The sequence below is a fragment of the Felis catus genome, chromosome F2 (genome assembly GCF_018350175.1).
Source record: "Felis catus isolate Fca126 chromosome F2, F.catus_Fca126_mat1.0, whole genome shotgun sequence".
NCBI lineage: Eukaryota > Metazoa > Chordata > Mammalia > Carnivora > Felidae > Felis > Felis catus.
The window spans coordinates 40,820,959-40,832,428 of NC_058385.1; the positions used below are offsets into that span (position 1 = coordinate 40,820,959).

General features: G+C 44.6%; 1 long non-coding RNA gene across 1 annotated transcript; it reads left to right on the plus strand.

The window, feature by feature from the left end:
* Positions 1-385: 385 nt before the first annotated feature.
* Positions 386-11,190, plus strand: LOC102900962. Its single transcript, XR_002151939.3, has 2 exons — positions 386-759; positions 9,457-11,190. It is a non-coding gene; the product is annotated as an uncharacterized LOC102900962 (long non-coding RNA).
* Positions 11,191-11,470: the final 280 nt, after the last annotated feature.

Genomic DNA, 11,470 nt, shown 5'->3' on the forward strand with positions numbered 1-11,470 from the left:
GAGCATTCTGATGGCAAAGACCTTGCTCTAAGCTAGGAACCAGCAAACTCTGACTGGTTAGCCAGATCTGGCATGCTGCTTATTTTGGTAAATAAACTTTTTTTTTTTTAAGTAGACTTCACCCCCCAATGGAGAGCCCAATTCAGGTCTTGAACTCACGACCCCTGAAATCAAGACCTGAGCTGAGATCAAGAGTCGGTCACTCAACCAACTGAGCCACCCAGGTACCCCTGTAAATAAATATTATTCGAGCATAGCCACACCCTTTTTTTTTCCAACTATTGTCTATGGCTCTTCTCATGCTACAAAGGCAGGGCTGAGTAGTTGTGACAGACCCTATGGCCCACAAAGCCTAAAATGTTTACTTTCTGACTCTTTTCAGAAAAAGGTTGCCGAATGCTGCTCTCAATCATACACGAAACAACCTACCTTCCAATTAAATCAAAGTCTCCCAGAGGGCACAGACTGCCTTATTCATCCTTGCTATCCCCTCGGCCTCCAACCTGGGAGATTTCGTTATTGATGCAGTGGACCTTAAAATGCTTGCTCAATTAAATGGATTTAACCTGTATTGAAGCAATCCTAGACCTCCTTCTAAAAATGTAAAAATTGAGGCGAAAATCACATTTGCCGCAACCTTCATTAGGTGAGACAAATCCTGGAGGTCAAGATCGATTGCTCTAACAGCAGAACAAGGACAAGCCTAAACTGAAGCAGATGCTACATGTGCAGCAATCTCTTTTTAAGATGTGTTCTTCGGTGAGTAGCTGGGCAATCAGCTGCCCGGTTTAAAAAAAAAAAAAAAAAGACAATATATCTTTCAGCACTTTAGAAACTGGAAAGTACACATAAGCAAAACCTCAAGGAGACAAGAATAAATAAAACCTATCTTAAGTTTCTGGCGTCTTGCAGGCAGCCCAGGGAAAAGAAGCCAAGGATGAGGGACCAAGGGAGCATTCCTTTCCGGCAGGGGGGAGGGGCTGTGGTCAGTCAGACCTGGAAAGCGTCGTCCATTTTGGAGTGGTGCCTCTGAACCCGGTGAGACCACACGCCACAGGAGTAGGAAGTAGGAAGTAGGAGTAGGAAGGTGACAATGGTAATGACGATAGTGATGTAAAATCAGCTTTTTTGGCGCCTCCTTGGCTGCAAAAATTGTTTGGCAGGTCACATGTGTATAAGGAATTAAGGATGGAATGAATGCAAAAGTGTTTTTTTCCTCTCGCATAAGTATTTACCTTTCTTATAGCACTAATTTTGCTGCATGACGATGGCCGGTTTCCGGTTGCTTCCACAGCACAGGAACTGGAAAATAGTAGGTGCTTAATAAATGTGTGCTAGGTTGATAGGTTTTGCAATACATAGCAGCCTAATCACAAAAAATGACACTCTACAGATATAATTTTCCATTTTCAATGTAGTGAACATTCCAGTAATGCTGTAAAGAATCTTCATAAGCAGAAAGCAAGTGGCTTACAAATTGCATATTTTATGCCAATGTATACATTTATTAATATTCTCCCGTACTTGCCAATTTCTGGGGGTTTTCCCATCTACAGAGTCAGCATTTTAGATTGCTGTGTCTTCCAGGTATTGGTTCCTATGTTTCCTGAGGTAGAAAATAATTTTTTTTTTTCCAGGATTCTTCCATTGTCAATATCATTTGAATTATTTCACCTTTGTCACAAATATTTCCAAATTTGGTTAACTTCATAAATTAGCACACTGGTCTTCCGGGTCATAAATAAAGGGGTTTCCCTCACCGGCACCTACTAAGCACGTCAAGTTGGTTACTACCCATCCCCGTCACCTCTTCCCCTCCAAATGGTCACCAGGTCCCGTAACATTTTTAGCTGAACCCGTTTTATGAGTGAACGTTCCAAGAATCTGTATGGAACAAGATACATCTAACTTATAGCATTTGTGAATTTTGCTAAAACAAACAAACAAAACCAAAAACCAAAAACCATTAAGGTCCTCCCACCGACAGTAAAAGGCATACATTAAAAGGACTAAGACTAGGGGTGCCTGGGTCGCTCAGTCCGCCGGGCGTCTGACTTCAGCTCAGTTTATCATCTCACAGTTCGTGGGTTTGAGCCTCACGTCGGGCTCTGTGCTAATGGCTCAGAGCCTGGAGCCTGCTTCAGATTTTGTGTCTCCCTCACTCTCTGCCCCTTCCCCACTCACGCTCTGTCTCTCTGTCTCTCAAAAGTAAATAAATGTTAAAAATATTTTTTAAAAAATAAAGGAATAAGACTATACCAGCCCTGTAGAAAATGACAGGCTCAGGCATGGATCAGCTCAGAGTCAAGGAGACCATGACAGAGATTCCTGCCTCACTGTTGGTAAATCAGTCGATTTGTAGATGGCAATCAGTCCAACCAGACCAAAGTTCTGAATCTTTTGTTTTTTTCATTGTGACATGAAATAGCATGCGGGTCCTGTTGCCATCTTGGCAGCCCCATTCTTTCCCCACTCCTGAAAGCATTGACTCTGCAAGTGGGTCAGAATAGTCATTCTAGTGGGAGAACCTGGGGACCACTCTAATTTGCAAGTTAGCCATTGGCAATATTAGCATATACTAGGAACAAGTTGATAGTAATTAATTCCTTACCATCCAGCCTGCACTCCACGGCAACCCACTCAGGTGTCATATCTCTGTAAGAATCTTCAAGAAATGTTGAGGTAATTGAATAGAATAGATAGGCACCTGGAGCGCTCAGCCTGCTGCCAGTCCATTTCACCTGCCTGGAGGGTGGATATTTATCTCCCCTAGTGAACTTGTCTGCCTGTTTTAACTCAGAGGATAGGTTAAATTAACGGTTGTAAAAATCCATCTGCCTTGTATTTTGTTATGCAATCCAACCACGCTAATGGACTTAGTTTGCATACTTTTAGCTGCGTTCTTAGGATTGGCATACAAGATATTATAACAAGTGGAATGAAGTCATGAATTTAACCTACTCTAAAATTTGAGTTTGCACCAAAAAAAAAAAAATATTTAAATTGTATCAGTTAGCTCTTCTTATGCAACAGACCACCCCAAAATTTAGATTCAAAGAGCAAATATTTATTGTTTCTCAAATATTTACTACTGGTTGAGTGGTTCTTCTCATCTGGGCTGGATCCCTTGGAGTTATATGGTCTAAGATAGCTTTTCTCGTGTCTGGGATCTCAGCTGGGAAGGGTAGGGTTGCAGGACAGCGTGGGCCCATCAGAGAGAAACAAAGCCAGACATTGGTTAAAAGCAGTAAAAACATTTTTTTTTTTTAATAACTACTGCAGTAGGGAAAAGAGCAGAGCTTTCAATTCTGGTTTGCATACAAAAGGGAAAATGAGGAAATTGGGAGGGGAAGCGAGCAGGGACTAAGGTAGAGTCAGGGAAGTAAAAAATTACCAAAAGTGGGTAGGAAGGGTGGTTTGTGCAAAGGCGGTTAGGTCCTGTGTCTGCTAACTGGGTTTAGCAAAGATAGCCTCCCACCCTCCACAGACTGGGAGACAGAGGTCCTATTCTTCTTGATAATTACATTTGAAAGGAATGACTTTTAGGGGCACCTGGGTGGCTGAGTTGGTAAAGCGTCTGACTTGATTTCGACTCAGTTCATGACCTCACGGTTTGTGAGTTCGAGCCCGAGGTTGGGCTCTGGGCTGACAGCACCCAGCCTCCTTGGGACTCTCTCCCTCTCTCCTGACCTCTGCCCCTCCCTTACTTGCTCTCTATCTCTCTCTCTCAAAATAAACAACCCCCCCCCAAAAAAATTTAGGGGTGCCTGGGTGGCTCAGTCAGTTAAGTGTCTGACTTCGGCTCAGGTCATGATCTCACGGTTTGTGGGTTCGAGCCCCAGGTCAGGCTGTGTGCTAACAGCTCAGATTCTGTGTCTCCCTTTCTCTCTGCCCCTCCCCTGCTCATGCTCTGTCTCTTTCACTCTCAAAAATAAATAAACATTTAAAAAAGAAATGTTTTTAATGTAAAGGAATGACTTTCAGATCCTTGAGAAAGATACTCTAGAGTTGGCCAGATGTCTGTACATCTGCAAGGGACAGTGGAAGGATTCATAATCATCAGTTTTTTTAAATAAATGCTCTGAGAAAGGGAAGTCAGGGACCTATCTTTGGGTGTTGGCTGGAACAAAGCATCAATTCTTTTGGCAGCCTTGAGCTTTTCTAGATAGAAACTCAGGAGGAGCAGGATCCTGCTAGAAGCCATGCTAGTATTTGGTCGAGTCAACTCGGGCAGGGGTTTGGACTGAGTCAGTTGTGTGGAGAGTTTTTGCAGTTCTCAGCGGTCCCTGCACCTAGTATCTCATCCTCCAACAGGCTCATCTGGTTTGTTCACGTGGTGTTCAAAGTCCACAGGTGAAAGAGAAGGTAAGCCCCAGTGCTCGAGTACATTTTGAGCTTCTGCTTGCTTCATGTTTGCTAACTTGGCCAAAGAAAGTCAGATGGCCAACCCCGGATTCAAGGGGTAGAAAATAGGCTCCTTCTCTAGAGGGGAGGAGAAGCTAAGTCACAAGGCAGAGGGGCCTCCACACAGGGGTGGAAGGAGTCCTTGCGGCCATCTTTGCAAACAATCTCCCAAAGATGTCAGTCTATCGCCAGCCTGGTTTTTCCCCAAGTTCCTATTCTTTAAGCAGGAGGAATAAAAATTTTAATCATAGGCCTATCTCAGCTTAAAGCTTAGTGCGTTCGCATCATTTAAACAGTCCATTTAGGTATATTGAGTCTCTCTGGAATCATAATGCTCATAGATAGCCTCAACGCTTCCTAATTCTAAGACGGTATCCAAGGGGAGGGATGTGGCAGAGAAGAGGCACGGTAAGCTGCTGTGGTTAGTCTGTTTGTGTCTTGAACAAGGTGCCTCAGTGTGGTTGGAGTAGGGGTTTCATTCTAGCCCATGCCTTGCTCGCCAAGCCATGACCTGGCTAGAGCTGCATCAGCTTGGAGAAGGGGCTCCTCTTTCCAACTGATCATCCCAGAGGGGTACCCGTTGTCTTCCCTTTATCCAAAAGACACCTTATTCTCACATGCGCAAAGACACCACATAAGCTAGCAAAGGCCCAGGATGTTCTAGGACTGGAGAAGGTAGTCCCTTGGGTGGCATTCGTTAATTAGCTCTCATTTTCCATCTTCTTCCGGCAATGACTGGGCCTGGAAACAGACAAGGCTTCCTTCTATCATATCCTCCTTGCTCTGTGTTCCATCTAAGTCATAATGGTAGGGAGAGCAATTCCCTCTACTCTATAGACAGGTATATCTGCTAAGTGTTTTTTATGTGCTAAAAGAAGAGATTTCCAGATATTGAGATTTATTGACAATTATTTCTCAGGACAATAGCATGGCTTGTAAGACTGCTGTCCTATTGCATAATTGTACTTTGCAGGGTGGAAACTGACCGTGATCTTCCTCCCTGTTTAATTTCTGCCACCCTCTCTCCTAGGATGTGGAGGAGGGACTAGAGGAGTGCTAGTCCAGCATCATCTGGATTACCTGCAAGCTTGTAGAAATGCACGTTTTCAGACCTTACCCCAGACCTACTGAATCAGATCTTTGGGGGTAGAGCCCAGGAATCTCCAGTTTTACAATTCTTCTGAGAGATTTTGATACCCACTAAAGTTTGAGAAACACTGGACCAGCGTATAGGGCTTGTACTATACTAAAAAATGCAAAGGAGAAGAATACATTAATTATGCAAATTAGGAGAGGTTGGCAACTCTTTGTAGCAATGGAAGGAACACCTCAATGGAAACCCAGGTTCCTAGAATCCTGAGTGACTTGGGCAGGTTGCATAACCTTTCCAAATCCTGTTTTCATACCTAGAAAACCAGCATTTGGAGCAGAGTATTTCCAAGGTTCTTCCCAGCCTCATCACCCAGGATTCTGATCATTCATTATAGTCTTAGTAACCAATGAGACAGCTCTTCAAATATGACTATTCCTTTTTGGTGCCGATTACAAAGATAGGAGGCTAATGTTGTTGATTGACTTCCACTCTGGCTGGTGCCTCTTGACAATACAGGACTGCATGAGAGGTTGACATCACAGGAGTGGAGTCAGGACTGTTACAGCCACCACTGGCCATGGAAGAATATGTTTGAGGGCTGAACCTGGCCAAGGACTGTAACACTTACAAGTCAAGCCCAACCACTAACTTTTCAGCATTTTCAATCCAGTGACTGTGATACAAATCAAAAAAGCTTTATTCTGTACCTATCTGCTCACCCCCATTGTTCTTCCGCAATTGGAGTTTGGGAAATAACCATTTTTGAATTAAGTGGTCAACCTGCATGCCGGTAACAGCTTCTCATTTATGCTCCCAAACTCAAAAACCCTTGAGCATTTGTACATTTCCAACCTATGTTTTAGCCAAGCTGTGCCATTGTCTGTGCTGTCAAAATATCCTCAAAGACCTAAGAGTGAAATAAGTTGCTAGATGAGCAGAATAGTGCCTTCACTCCCGCCCCAAAAGATGTCCTGTCCCAGTCCCCGGGACCTGTAAATTTGTTACCTTAACATGCAAAAGAGACTTCGCATGTATGGTTAAATCAAGGATTTTGAGATAGGAGATTATCCTGGATTCTCTGCATGGACCCAAGGCAATCACAAGTGTTCTTCTTTTTTAAATTACTTTTAGATTGTTTGTTTGTTTATTTTGAAAGAGAGAGCACACTCATGAGAACGGGGGAGGGGTAGAGAGAAAGGGGGAAAGAGAATTCCAAGCAGACTCCACGCCGACAGCACAGAGCCTGATGCAGGGCTTGATCTCATGAACTGTGAGATCATGACCTGACCCCAAATCAAAAGTCAGATGCTTAACAGACTGAGCCACCCAGGTGCCCCAAAAGTGTTCTTCTAAGTGAAAAAAGGAGACAGGAGAGTCAGAGGAGATGTGAGAGTGGAAGCACAGTCAGAGTGACATAGGTCCAGGGGTAGGAATGTGGGCAGCCTCTGGAAGCTATGAGGAGCAAGGAAATAAAGTCTCCCCCAGAACCTCCAGAAGAATTTTTGTTGTTTGAGAGAGAGAGAACTCATGCTCAAGCAGGAGGTAGGGAGCAGAGAGACAGAGAGAGAGAGAGAGAGAGAGAGAATCTTAAGCAGGCTCCACACTCAGCACAGAGCCCAACTCAGGGCTCGATCCCACAACCCTGGAATCCTGAGCCAAATTCAAGAGTTGGACGTTTAACCAATTGAACCACCCAGTCGCCCCTAGAAGAACATCTTGATTTTAAGACTTCTGGCCTCCAGAACTATAAGCTAATACATTTGTGTTGTTTTAAGCCACTAAGGTTACAGCAACAATAGGAAGCTAATATACTTGCCTCAACTCATTCTTTGTTGAGGGCTTGCTGTGCCCACCGTGTCTCTCTGTGCTCACTTTACTTGCATTATTCCTTTTAATTCTTAACAAGATGTAATAGCCGTCCCAAGTCATCAGCTAACAGTGCAGTCTGACCCAGAATCCGAACACAAGACCATTTACATCGTTGTCTATTTTTTGGATGAGGGTGGCAGTCTTACGTTCTTTATTACTTTTAAAGATCGTTTTGTGAATAACTAAAAGTGATTCCGTCACAACATCCGCACGCAGAGAACAGAACACTTCTTAGGCATTCCATGACCTCCGCCACAGTCATCAGAGCACAAAATAAAATGCAAATTTGGCCAAGGAAAAGCCACTTCTCTCTGGCTGACATAATTAAGTGGATAATTTCCATATTATCGGTGGAACTGGGGACTTGTTCGTTCTCACTGAGATTATAGATGGACCCTCATTCCAATTTGGTGGCTCAAAGAGTCTCATGCTCTTCTCATGGAAGATTCTGAATCATTTGCGATGAGGGTTACTATAGTGCTACTCCTTAGTGACCGTCAAGAAATGTACCACTTTTCAATAATTGATTCCACACGGTAAATGCAATAAACAAAGGATGTTTCCCTCCCTTCTGTGTAATTGTCTCCCTCAGGACAAAAGCTGATACAGGAAAAGGAGGTCAGGTATAATCCAGTGGTTTTCAGTTATTCAGAGAGAAGATTATGCTCCCATGATTATTCATTTGCCTTTCTACCCTTCTATTTCTGTCCTACAGAATCCCGTGTGGCAAAGGGTTGCCGGTAATCGGAACTTATCCAGGGCTTATGCAACACGTGTGCAGAAAAGCCCTAGGCCCGGGCACTGCTGTCTCAGACCAGGGTGGTGCTTTTAAGCAAACCTAGTGGGCTTTGGGCCTGCACAGAACCTGGATCCTGGTAGGTCTTTAGAAGGGGGTCCAGCCCACCATGGATTAATTCTGCACTCAGACGCTGCAGTTCCCTCTGGGACAGCTAGAGAGCAGCAGAGAATCGGGTGTCTAGCCGGTGGCCTAGAGGTGGAGGACCCTACCTAGGGAGCAAGAAGTTGCAGCCCAAGGTGGCAAGGTCAGAAAAGGTGGCAATGACAAACAGGCCGAATATGACGCAGTCAAAACACAGGAAAGAGTCCAGGGCAGTTGCTGAAATATCACTTGGGGGAAATTTTAGAGTCCAGAGCAAAAGCCTCCGAGCTAAGAGAAGCCAGAATGGAGCTTAGACCTAGAGGGAGAGGTTGAGAGCCATCAGCCAGAGGGAGGTCCAGACCAGAAGTGACAAGCTAATTCCCATTCCTGATGATGGGCCGTGTGCCCCGGGGGAAGGTGTCGGGGAAAGCTTGCTGTAAGGGCGTGTTCCATTCCTCGAATGGCCTCTGCCTCTGAATTTATCCATCAGTTTTGTCCCTGACAGTCAGCTCTGTTCCCACTGCCAACTCATCTACTTCACCACAAGGAGTCTAAAGACTAGTGAGGCAAGGGGCGCCTGGGTGGTTCAGTCAGTTACACGTCCGACTTTGGCTCAGGTCCTGATCTCACAGTTCGTGGGTTCGAGCCCCACGTCAGGCTCCGCACTGACAGCTCAGAGCGTGGAGCCTGCTTGGGGTTCTTTCTTTCTCCCTCTCACACACACTCTCTCTCTGCCCCTCCCCTGCTATCTCTCTCTCTCTCTCTCTCAAAATAAATAAATAAACGTTAAAAAAAAAAAAAAAAGACCAGAGAGGCAAAGCTCTTAAGCAGATCTGAAACAGAGGTACCCACATCAGACAGAGGCTCCTCTGTGACAGCCAGCGCCAGGCAGAGACGGCAGCATGGGATCTGCCTTTGGGGTCAAGATGAGAGGAGACACCTCCAGGGAACCTGTCGCCCTGCTGTTTGAGCTCTCCAGGATGGTGGCTCAGGGGTCAACAGCACACACTTGGAAGGCTGGGGAGGAAGCTCACAAAAGACATCCTTGTGTAGATGTGTTGCTGCCCTGCAGGCTGATGGGTTGTGAAGCTGCCTGTCACACCTCCAGCAGCAACGGCCATTTACATCTCCTGAAAGGGAAGACGATAATTCTTGTGCCAAAAGCTCTAGCAAACTGTCTCCTGTTTTTCTTTCCCACCCTCCCCAACAGCCTAATAGTGCGGCAAGCAAGGGAACATCATCTTACACAAGACGCGGTAAAACAAGAAAGAAAACCGAGGAAGGCACTGCGTCTAACTATTACTGCCAGGAAGTCTCCTTACAAATGACAGAAGATTATTTCGGCGACAAGATAAAGTGTGTTCAAGGAGCGAGCCCTCTGAAGAGCAGCAGGCTGTAAGCGCCCCTCCACGCCTCCCTCCCACGTCCAATGACGTCACATGGGGGATGGAACAGTCAACAAGGCCGAAGGGTCCCTGTCAGCACCCGCGCTGCGAGGGGAGTACAAAGCAGACAGCTCTGACTGTCGTCAGGAAAACCTACCTCAAATGTTTATCTCACATTTTTGTTTAGCTTTCCGGGGAGCGTTTAGGATCTAGACGCAGAACCTCGGAGCTCCTGACCGATTAAGTTAATGCAGTAAGAAAAAAGGCACTGGTCTCAGGGGACAAAGTAACCAAACCGATTCTTTGATGTACTGTTATCAGACAACCATTAAACATGATTTTCTTAGTTTTTCCAAGCAAGTGTTTGAATGTCTGCTTTGGTACGGAGTTATCAGAAGATATGGCACCTACCGGGTTCACTTTGTTTTGCTTAAATGTAAGAGTAGCTGTATCCGCGAGTGGAATACTAGGCTGTTATATGGGTTATAGCAGTGCATTTGCAGACATGGGAAAACACTTAGTTGAATGTTATTAGATGCAAAAAGCAAATCACAAAATAGTTTGCATTGTATGAACCCTTTGCAGGGAAAGGCAAAAATATTTACAAGGACATGAGCTAGTGTATTAAGTAGGTGACACTGTGTTTCTTGTTTTTTTTCCCCCCTTTTACTTGTTGACTTCTAATTTTTATAAAATGACTATATATCCTTTGGTACAGTTAACAAAAAATAATATTTTAAAAACAGTAATAGCATCAGAGAAAAGGCCGCTGTAACAGAATTTTCCAGAGTCGTGACGTAGTCCAACATGGCTTCACAGGCCAAGTCTCAACTATTAGCAGGCACTCAGATCTGAAAAAATTATTTCTGGAATAGCAGGAACACTTCTTGTAATAAGCCAGAGGCTCAAGGATCCCTGAGAAGCATTTGAGAGAGAGCGTATGTTTTGAAACAAGTCAGACAGGGCACATGCCCTCTGAGAAATGTCAACAAGATGGCACAGGAGGACACCCGGAAGCCACCGGCACTGCCTGTTTCCTGTCACTCTCTGGAGCCCACAGTGACAGGGTTCCCAGAAAGCGCCTTTTCAGAGAGTATCTTCGTTTTGGTCTGTTCCTGAATCACTGTGGCTGCTCACCCGCACTGTTCTTAGGGGTCTGTCACTAGACCGGTAGACCGGACGTGGAGACAAAAGTGGACACGGAATTGGGGGGTCGCGCCAAGGTGCTGCGTGGGGCCCTGGACAAGGTTCCTCTCCTTATGTGTGTAATTAGGTTTCATCCTTTTGTGATCCATGTGGAGCCACCTGGCTTTTCCTTCCCCATTCTATACTCAAAGAACCTTAGAGATAGAATTTTAAAATTGTAATGTATTAAAAAAATACCTTGTAAACTGCTGCATGGAAAATGCTAGAAGTATCTCGGAGATGGTATGAGTAACTATCTTACAGGAATGTTGGGAATATTAACTATTAAAATTAGCATAGTGCTTGACATATAAATCATATTATAAATGCTAGCTGCTGTTAAAAATTATTTTAAAAAAATCTTTTAGAGTTTATTTTTGCTGCTGTTGAAAATTATTTTTTTTTAACTTTTTTCGTGTTTATTTTTGAGAGAGAGTGCGAGCTGGGTTGGGATAGATAGAGAGGGAGACACAGAAACCAAAGCAGGCTCTAAGCTCTGAGCTATCAGCACAGAGCCCCACTGGGGCTTGAACTTAGAAACCGCGGGATCACGACCTTTAGGGGTTACAAACAAACTTTATTTAACACCTCATGAAGCAGTCTCAGTTCCCAGGGGTTCAGAGAACTGCAAAATGGGGCAGAAAGCAAGAAGTT